We start from the raw sequence: 11,680 nt of genomic DNA on the forward strand, positions 1-11,680 counted from the left end.
TCTCTCTCCCTGCTCGACTACGACAATGGCTCCCTGGGTGAGCAAATCCAGATTGCCGTTCACCCAAACCTAAGAACCCCTCTCTCGCGTCCTCCATCTCCAACTCCTCATCTCTGGGTTTTCGGAATTCGATTCTGGGTTTTTTGGACTGGATCGGTGAAATTGTGGAAGAGGGGAGGGGAGAGAGTTTGATGAAGAAGGGTCTTTTTCATTTGGGTCGGTGAAATTGACGAACACACATGGTTTGTTTTGCAAATGGAAATTCCATGAAAAAGGATTGGATTTTGCGAATTGAGGTTGGGATTTTTCAGGGTTGGATTTGAAGAGGAAAGAAAACAAATGAAAAGAAAGAGAAATTATGGGTTTGATTTCAAGAGAAAGCAAAGAAAAAGAAGACAAAATACGGGTTATTTTTTTTTTTCTGGGTTTGAATTCAGTGGGGAACTCCGCCGTGTAAGTTTATCTTACATTGCCGGTCCCAAGCCCGGATAAAGGAGGAGGGGGAGGGCATAAGGTAGTCGACAGCCGGCACTCCATGATTACGTCGAATTCTTATGAAAATGAATCCAGAACGAAATCGCGCTAAAGCTAGGGCGTTACCCGTAAGTGGCGCGCTGTGTGGCCCGAGCACAGTGATAAGTGAGCAAGGGTCACTGTATCTCCATCGGCACTCGGATGCAGTGTTAAATGAGCAAGGGGGTTATAGAAACTTCTTTTCGAACGACTCCACTCAAAGTTGTTTGGGAGCATATGCTCCTATCAACTTTACACGGGACACACAAAAGAAGTACTTTGATCCTATTAGACGGGGAAGGGTGAAGAAGCTAGGACAGAAGGGTAGAGTTCAAGAGAGCAAAATGCGTTTAGGAATGTGGAATATAGGAACCTTGACGGGAAAATCTATGGAAGTAGTAGAAGTTATGGTGAGGAGAAGGATAAATATTATGTGCCTACAAGAAACTAAGTGGGTTGGTCGTAAGGCAAAGGATCTAGAAAACTCAGGGTTTAAACTATGGTATTCGGGCACAAATAGAACGAGAAACGGTGTTGGCATCATCGTGGACAAGACCTTGACACAAGATGTTGTAGATGTCAAGAGGGTAGGAGATAGAATCATGGCAATCAAGATTGTAATAGGACAAGAACTTATCAATGTGATTAGTGCGTACGCACCTCAAGTAGGGTTGGATACGAGTTCGAATGAGAAATTTTGGGAAGACCTTGGAGACTTGGTGCAAGGAATTGCTCAGACGGAGAAGTTATTTATAGTAGGAGATTTAAATGGACACGTGGGCAGGGAGACAGGCAACTATGGAGGTTTTCATGGTGGCCATGGTTTTGGGGAGAGAAACGAGGATGAGGAAGCTATCTTGGATTTTGCAATGGCATATGATCTCTTCTTAGCCAACACCTTCTTTAAGAAGAGAGAAGAACATGTGATCACCTACAAGAGTGGGTCGTCAAAAACACAAATAGATTTTCTTCTAATGAGGAAAGGGGATCGTATAACCTGTAAGGATTGCAAAGTTATACCAGGAGAGAGCGTGGCTAATCAACATCGCTTGTTGGTGATGGATGTACATATCAAAAGAGTGAGAAAAAAGAACAAGACTTGGAAGTGCCCAAGGACTAGATGGTGGAATCTAAAAGAAGAAAAACAAGCCATTTTCAAAGAGAAAGTAATCACCCAGTGTGTGTGGGATAAAGAGGGGGAAGCTAACCAAATGTGGGATTCCATGGCTAGTTGTATCCGAAAAGTAGCAAAAGAGGTATTAGGAGAGTCCAAGGGCTTTGCCCCACACCAAAAGGAATCTTGGTGGTGGAATGAGGAGGTACAAACAAAGGTGAAGGCTAAGAAGGAATGTTGTAAAGCCTTATACAAGGATATGACCGATGAAAATGGTGAAAGGTATAGAAAAGCGAAGCAAGAGGCGAAGAAAGCTGTGAGAGAAACTAAGTTAGCGGCTTATGACAATATGTATAGGCGACTAGATACCAAAGAAGGAGAGTTGGATATCTATAAACTAGCTAGAGCAAGGGAAAAGAAGACAAGGGACCTAAACCAAGTGAGGTGCATCAAGGATGAGGATGGAAAGGTTCTTGCTACAGAGAACGCGGTTAAAGACAGATGGAAATGTTATTTTCATAATCTTTTCAATGAATGACATGAAAGGAGTACTTATTTAGGGGAGTTGAGTAACTCAGAAGAGTGTAGAAACTACTCTTTTTATCGTAGAATCCGGAAGGAAGAAGTGGTTGTAGCTTTGAAGAAGATGAAGCATAGAAAAGCAGTAGGCCCCGATGATATACCAATCGAAGTGTGGAAAGTTTTGGGAGAGACAGGTATAACATGGCTCACTGACCTTTTCAATAGGATTTTGAAAACGAAGAAGATGCCAAATGAGTGGCGAACGAGCACTTTGGTGCCTATCTACAAGAATAAGGGCGATGTACAAAATTGCATGAACTATAGGGGTATTAAGCTAATGAGTCATACAATGAAGCTCTGGGAGAGAGTCATTGAGCATAGATTGAGGCAAGAGACACGGGTTTCGGACAACCAATTCGGGTTCATGCCAGGACGCTCAACCATGGAGGCAATCTATCTCTTACGAAGATTGATGGAAAGATATAGAGATGGGAAAAAGGATTTACACATGGTCTTTATAGATTTGGAAAAAGCGTATGATAGGGTCCCAAGAGACATTCTTTGGAGGATTTTAGAGAAGAAAGGAGTACGAGTAGCATATATCCAAGCTATACAGGATATGTATGAAGGAGCAAAGACTGCCGTAAGAACTCATGAAGGACAAACCGAAAGCTTTCCCATAACTGTAGGATTACATCAAGGTTCATCCTTAAGTCCTTACCTTTTTGCGTTGGTAATGGATGAGTTAACAGGACATATTCAAGATGATATTCCTTGGTGTATGCTTTTCGCAGACGATATAGTGTTGATAGATGAAACTCAGGAAGGGGTAAATGCAAAGCTTAACCTTTGGAGAGAAGTGTTAGAATCTAAAGGTCTTCGCCTAAGCCGATCAAAGACAGAATATATGGAGTGCAAGTTCAGTGCAAATGGAGGCCAAAACGAGTTAGGTGTGAGGATCGGAGATCAAGAAATACCAAAGAGCGACCGTTTTCGTTACCTAGGATCTATCTTGCAAAAGAACGGAGAATTAGATGGAGATCTCAACCATAGAATACAAGCTGGATGGATGAAGTGGAAGAGTGCATCCGGCGTGTTGTGTGACCGCCGTATGCCACTGAAGCTCAAGGGAAAATTTTATAGGACGACAATAAGGCCGGCGATGCTGTATGGCACAGAATGTTGGGCGGTGAAGCATCAACACGTACACAAAATGGGTGTAGCGGAGATGAAGATGCTTCGTTGGATGTGTGGGCACACGAGAAAGGATAGGATTAGGAATGAGGATATCCAGGGTAAAGTAGGAGTAGTCGAAATTGAAGGAAAGATGAGAGAAAATCGGTTACGGTGGTTTGGACATGTGCAAAGAAGGCCTACTGACGCTCCGATTAGAAGATGCGACTATGGGACAGAGGTTCAGGGCCGAAGGGGTAGAGGAAGACCTAGGAAAACTTTGGAAGAGACCCTAAGAAAAGACTTAGAGTACTTGGATCTAACGGAGGACATGACACATGACAGAACACAATGGCGTTCTAAGATTCATATAGCCGATCCCACTCAGTGACTTGGATTTTCCAAGTCTCCAACCGAGAAGTTTTCCTCACTCAGGAAATTAAGGGAACACTACCTCAACCTACATGCTCCACTCACAAAGCTTCAACATACAAGCTTCAACAAAAGAAAATTCAAAGAACTTAGTGAAGAAGGCTTTGGTGTATTTAAGACAATACGTTGAAATGAAGGAAAGCTTATTTATTGATATCCCCGATAAGTTACAAATATGTACATATACTTGAGTCAAAATAAACAAACAAGAGGGAGCCTTCACAAAGGTTGCTTAGGAGAAGTCTCAGCAGTCGGTAGAGCCCCAGAAAGAGAAGGCACCGGAGGGGGATCATTCGGAGCCTAAGTACTGGACAGAACCCTAGAAGGAGGAGGCATCAGAGGTTGATCATTTGGAGCTTCATTACGCGGTACAGCCCCAGAAGACGAATGCAATAAATGCCTTTGGAACAAACCCACAAATCTCTGATGATCAAGTAAAACCTGACCATCAGATTCCTTCATTTGGTCAAGCTTCCTCTTCATGTTTGTAGCATAGTCATGTGCGAGCCGGTGCAACTGTTTATTCTCATGCTTGAGCCCTTTAATCTCCTTTTTGAGACTCATCACTTCAGCCGCCAATGATTCAACTTGGCGGGTTCGAGCAAATAGGCGTTGGGCCATATTAGACACAGAACTTGCACACTGAACACTGAGAGCCAGAGAATCCTTAACAGCCAACTCATCAGACCGTTTGGAAAGTAGTCTGTTATCTTTGGGAGTGAGAAGGTTCCTGGCCACTACCGCAGCGGTCATATCATTCTTCATCACGAAATCCCCAACGGTAAGAGGACCAGTATGGGAGACGAAGGATGGGCGCCATATGTTGTCTGGAGAAGGCGGGGCTGCCTCTTCAACAAGGTTCAAGTCAAAACGACGGTCGGAGGGGCCAGACATTTTCAAAGGTGTTGAAGAGAGAAGAGGTCGGACAAATCAAGATCTTAGAAGTGCAAGAATGGAGCTTCTACTGGTGGATATTCAAGTGTGCTTTGGAACTTAATGTCAGCCCCTATAAAAATCTGCACTCGACGAAGCTTCAGAAATCGAAGAGGCGCCTGCTCAGAAATCGAAGAGGCGTTTGCTTTCTCAAAAGCTGGGCTGCTCAGAGACCACGAGGGTCAATCTCAGAAATCGAAGAGGCGTTTGCTTTCTCAAAAGCTGGGCTGCTCAAAGACCACGAAGGCCGATCTCAGAAATCGAAGAGGCTTGCTTTCTCAAAAGCTGGGCTGCTCAGAGACCATGAGGGTCGATCTCAGAAATCGAAGAGGCACCTACTTTTCCAGCCTTGTCAGCACCTGTCACACGCACACTCAGCTTTGCGAAAATTATGGGCATTCTGTCGAAGATTTCTGGCGAAGTAGAAAGCACATGAATCGTATTGTTCAATCACCCACTTCCCACACGCAACAGTAGCTCATGAGTACCACAGATAACTTTGCCAAAGTTCTCTGACAAAGTTAAGACACGTGAAGCTTGCAGCTCCCACTACATCGCTCTGACCAAGAAGGGTAAAAGAATAGCAAAAAAACAACACTAACAAAGTTTAAACACATAAATTTTGAAGGTCTAGCTACCATATTATTACCCACAAGGGTAAAGGAACAGTACCACTGCTGGATAATTGGAAAGTCCCGGTGTGTCAACCTCTGTGCTTCGTGGCAAGGTAGACTAGCAAACATCCCTACCTTTACTCACATTCGAGAAAACACTCCCAACAAGATTGCTTGCTCCAAAATCGAAGAGGCACCGCCCTCCGAATCTCGAGAGCCAAACTCTCAACATGATTACTTTCTCAAAAATCGAAGAGAGGGTAAAGGAACAGTACCACTGCTGGATAATTGGAAAGTCCCTGTGTGTCAACCTCTGTGCTTCGTGGCAAGGTAGACTAGCAAACATGCCCAACCTTTACTCACATTCGAGAAAACACTCCCAACAAGATTGCTTGCTCCAAAATCGAAGAGGCACCGCCTTCCGAATCTCGAGAGCCAGACTCCCAACATGATTACTTTCTCAAAAATCGAAGAGACACCGCTCTCCGAATCTAGAGAGCCAGACCCCTAACAAGATTGCTTTCTCAAAAATCGAAGAGGCATCATTCTCCGAATCTCGAGAGCCAGATCCCCGACAGGATTGCTTGTTCAAAAACTGAAGAGGCACCACTTTCCTAACTTCAAGAGCTGGATCTCCTTGGATAAAGCTTGTCTGTAATCTTCACACGCAACATCAGCTTTCCAGATACCACAGACCACTTTTTCAAAGTGCTCTGACAGAGTTTAAACATGTGAAGCTGGCAGCTCCCACTTCCGTGCTATGATCAAGCAGGGTAAAGGAATAGCATTATTACTTGATGTTAGGGAGACTCCTATATATGTCGACCTCCATCCTCAACGGACAGGCAGACCTGCAAAAATGCTCAACCCTTCCTCTTATCTGAGAGTGCACTCCCAACGAAGCCTTTCGAAATATTCAGCTTTCTTTCCCCCCGATAACACCTCTGTAAACAAGCTATATTAGAGCAAGAATATCTCATATCATCAGGGTTAAAAGCAAGAGTATCCCATATCATGCTTTTTCCCTGTCTTTTCCTTTGGCCTTGTTCTTACCTGCAAGACAAGGAGAAAGAGAGCAATCAGTCAGCACTTGGAATCAAGCTTCCAGCCAGGAACTGACTGCCTGGAACCCCTTACCTGATTACTTACCTGGCATTGCTCTCGAGTACTCATCTTCAACATCTTATGCTTCCAGGGAAGATACCGCATCTGCCTGAGGAACAGATAGGGCAAGTGAGAAGGATACAAGGAAGCATGTGGAGACAAGTGTAACAGCACACGTGCCGATACATCCACTACCCTGTCAAAAGCAAAAGTATCCCATATCAGCAGGGTCGAACGTACTCTAGATTTGATGGACTTGTTTTGACCCTCAAATTCTTCAGTCGGCCTTATACTCTGGAGGAAACCAGAAAACCCTCCAGCCCAGTTCAAGAATAAGTCTGTGGAAAGTTACTTCTTCAAAAGCAAAAGTATCCCATATCATCTCTTCTCATTTTTCTTCTCTTTATCCTTCATGCTGCCTGCAAGATAGGGAGAATGTGAACAATCAGCCACAGCTCTGATTGCTTACCTTGTCTGTCACCTCTTTCAGCTGATCCCCTAGCTCGGCGACTTGGGGGACTCCTACTACATGGTTTGTATCGCGTTTGACCAAGCCTGAAACTACAAGTAAGCTTCTAGTGAAATTGATACATTACCTTGTGCATCTCCACCAGTTACAGATACCACCCCTGGATGGAGGAAGAGTACTTCCAGAGAAGATGTCACATCTACCTATGAGACAGATAAGGCAAGTCAAGACGATACCACACTCCGGTACTTAGAAGTTTCGTGGTTACGAGATCATTCTCCCACAATATTTCCTAATGTCATTTGTACTAAATCATTCACTTGTACTCACTAAAGGAGAGCTTGAACCTATGTACTTGTGTAAACCCTTCACAATTAATGAGAACTCCTATATTCCGTGGACGTAGCCAATCTGGGTGAACCACGTACATTTTGTGTTTGCTTTCCTATCTCTATCCATTTATATACTTATCCACACTAATGACCGGAGCAATCTAGCGAAGATCACAAAAAGTGACCGTTTTCGCTACCTAGGATCTATCTTGCAAGAGAACGGAGACTTAGATGGAGATCTCAACCATAGAATACAAGCTGGATGGATGAAGTGTAAGAGTGCATCCGGCGTGTTGTGTGACCGTCGTAGGCCACTGAAGCTCAAGGGAAAATTTTATAGGACGGCAATAAGGCCGCGATGTTGTATAGCACAGAATGTTGGGCGGTGAAGCATCAACACGTACACAAAATAGGTGTAGCGGATATGAGGATGCTTCGTGGGATGTATGGGCACACGAGAAAGGATAAGATTGGGACTGAGGATATCCGAGGTAAAGTAGGAGTAGCCAAAATTGAAGGAAATATGAGAGAAAATCGGTTCTGGTGGTTTGGACATGTGCAAAGAAGGCCTACTGACGCTCCGATTCGAAAATGTGACTACGGGACAGAGGTTCAGGGCCGAAGGGGTAGAGGAAGACCTAGGAAAACTTTGGAAGAGACCCTAGGAAAAGACTTGAGTACTTGGATCTAACGGAGGACATGACACAAAACCGAGCGCAATGGCGTTCTAGGATTCATATAGCCGACCCCACTTAGTGGGAAAATGTTTTGTTGTTGTTGTTGTTTGAATTCAGTGGGGTGCGAAGAATAGAAAGCAAGAAAGAAAAGTGAGAAATGAAAGAGAGTAAAAAAAAAAAAGAAAAAAAAAAGGGGTTTTACTTTTATCACAAATAGTCATTGAAATTGACTCTCACCATCAAGATGGTCCATGAAATTAAAAATCAATCAATGTAGTCCCTAAAAATAGGTGTCGCAAATCAATATGGTTCTTCTGAAGCAAATTCTGTTAAAAAAATTGTTAAGTGCTGTTGTGACACATAAATGGGCTCCATAAGTTTTTTTTTCCTCACAAATGGTTCTTGAAATTGACACATGATATCAAAATGGTCATTAAAATTAATCCGCGACATCAAAATGGTTCCTGAAACTGAAATTGATCAATTAGTCCCTCAAGTAAGTGTCTCAAATCAATGTAGCCATTCCATCATAATTCTGTAAAAAATTATGTTATGTGCTGATGTGACATAAATGGGTCACACAAGTCTAAACAAATTAAAAAAAAATTACAAATAGGCTTAACAATTTAATAGTTAATAAAAAAAATTGTCAACCTAAAATCCCAATCCTGCAATCACCTCTGATCCCAGTTCACATTTCTATACCTCCTTCACTCTCTATTCTCTATAAAAAAAAAATCACAATACACCAATTTTTACACACTTCAACACCCTTCACCGAATAGAACCTGGATCAAGATCACCTTTGGTGACGGCTTGGCCCATTGGCAACGACTTATGGGACATCACCCTTAACATTTAGGCGATCAACATCCTCACAACCTTAATCTTGGAGAGCTTGTTCGACGCTTCTCTGGTGGCCTAGTGATGCAACGAGGTCTGCCTTTAGATAATGAGGTTATAATCGAGGTGCGTCCATTGTTGGTTGAAAACTATTTCCACACCCCCTCTTAGACATTGGTTAAGTCTTGTGCTTTTGAGAATTTATGAAAGAGAGCTCTCTTCGAAGTAGACCCTAATATAAGAAAAAAAAATTCATTGTGTAAAAAGGTATTTAGACAACTTTTTTAATTAATTATTAAACACAGATCAGCACATAACAATTTTTTTTTACAAAATTGTGGCGGAATGATCATATTGATTTGCGATACCTATTTTCAAGGATTGCATTGATTGATTTTCAATTTCTGAGACCATATTGATAGTGTGGGTCAATTTCAGGGACCATCTTAATAGTGTGGGCCAATATCAAGGACCATTTGTTATAAAAACCCGTAAATCTTGAGGGGCCCATTTTTGTGCCACATCAGCACTTAATGAAATTTTAAACAAAATTGTGACGGAATGACTAAATTGATTTGCAACACCTATTTTTAAGGACTAAATTGATTGATTTTTAATTTTAAGGACCATCTTGATGGTGATGGTCAATTTCAAGGACCACTTGTGATAAAAGCCCCAAAAAAAGGTGTAATGTTAATAACAATAAAATATTGGTAAGATAAACCGAAAAATAACAAAAAAGTATTTGTACCCCAAAAGTAATTTAATACTTGATTTAGTCCAGTACTATACCAAACGCTTCATTATCCTTATACTACTTTGTCCATATCAAGCTAATCTAGCTTAGTCCTTGAAGTTAATCCGGTGCAACAAACGCACCCTAATGTGTTTTTTTGGGTCCATAAATAGAATTCATCGAAACAAACCCAATAGGTAGAAAGTACAAGCACATAGTATTATTACCTCATGCGGGCAGTAGCAAATCCTAGAAATCAAATGTTAACAAAATTAACAAAACTAACTAAATCATGTAGGCATTCAATCACGGGCGCTTTGCGCACCTAAATGTTTGTGCAACTGCTGATCTGGAGTGCTTTGATTCTATCTGGAGTAGTTGTGGATCAATTCTCTCTTTTTTTTATTATTATTATTTTTATTATCTGGAGTAGTAATTGTGGGATGCTTAATCTAATGGGTGAAATTAATTTAAAGTGTGGGTGTTTTCATCCAATGGTTGGAATCATTGTTGAGGTGGAATTTTACATTATTAAGTGGGGATATTTTTGGCATTTCGTGATGCTTCATCATTTTATTAATTAAGTTTAAGTCAATAAGAAATCTCACGTAAATTTCCAGCCATATATATTGTTAGAAAATTAATTTTCTACCATCAGTGATTAGTAATGTAATTCCATTTTTATGGGCAAAGAAAAAAGTAATTTAATAGCTATCTCTTATATTGCGTCACTTAGGTCTTTAACAGTAATTTGAGTAGTTTCAGGCAGCATGAATACTATTACACTGTTATTGACTTACTGTGAGTTTAATAATTATAAGAGTCATATTGTTTTACGTAGTTAGATTATGTATAATTTTAAAGAAAATTAACAAAAAAAAATTTCAAAATTTAATTTTAAACTATAAGTATTCAAACAATTTTATTTAATGATTATAACAAAAAGAACAAATGTTACACACCGCACACCGCACACCGCACACCGCACACATGTGCGGGCCTCTTTCACATGGTATGTCAGTTTTGTCTCCCTCTCTCTCTTTCATGTGGGCTGCCATTTTTCTTTTGTTTTTGTTTGTTTTTCCCAACTGATTTCTTCCTCTCTCCTCCTTCACCCAACTTTCTCGCTCTTTCTCTCATCTTTCACATCAACACACTCTCTCTCTCTATCTCTCTCTCTCCTCTTTCTCATCGATAAATATTTTTAAAATGCTATTGCTTCTCAATAACTATTCTAGAATTAGTACCTATATTTCAATAAATATTTTAAAAATAGTGATTGTTTTTTAATAACTATTTCTCTGGATAAACAATAACGTTAGTAAGTTAAATTGTTAGCTATTAACATAAAAAGATTAGTAGAAATCGAACATGTACCAGAATGCATATGCATGATTGCTTCTCAATAACTATTTTAGAATCAGTGATTGTTTCTCAATAAATATAAATTTTTATAAAATAGTGACTTTTCTCAATTAATATTTTAAAAATATTAATTATTTTTAATTAATATTCTTAAAAATTGTGATTTTTTATACATAAATCATAAAATGATGGTAAAAAAAAATAAAACAAAAACAACAATAATAATATATTGTTTAAGTACTTAACTTGCAAATAAAGGGGGAATGACATGAGAGAGAGGAACCACAACCATATATAGAAAATAAATTGAAATATGGTATTACAAAATTATCAAAATGCTATCAAAATGCTATTACAAAACTAAATATCCCCACATATTTAGTTTCGATGGTGTGAAATGTCTAAATTGCCCTTGAACATTGAGTTTGTTATGTGGTGTTGTGGTTTAAGTTTGGGTTTAAACTAAATTGGTTAGTTCCTAAGTTTTTGGAACTTAAAGTTAGTAATTTTTTGTGGTGATTAATGACCCAAAATTGGACCACACACACACACACACCTCCCATTGACCTTTCTCTCTCCTCCATCTCTCGGATCTTCTTCCATTTCCGTACAACATGTACGGACAACCTTCAAACCTTCACTTCTAGTCACGGATCGAAGCTAGGGAAGTGATCTTTGTATTCCTTGCAAGTCCAGGAGCTTATCCATACCATTTTTGGTAAGTGAAACCCTCGGAAACCCGAGAACTCATAATCTTAGTTTTGATGCACTGTTCATGTGGTCGTAATTATGGATGTATCAGGTGATTTGAAGGTTGTAGGAAGTTTTAAAACATCCTTACGAAGCTCGGAGA

This window comes from Malus domestica, chromosome 11, assembly GCF_042453785.1.
Source record: "Malus domestica chromosome 11, GDT2T_hap1".
NCBI classification, from domain to species: domain Eukaryota; kingdom Viridiplantae; phylum Streptophyta; class Magnoliopsida; order Rosales; family Rosaceae; genus Malus; species Malus domestica.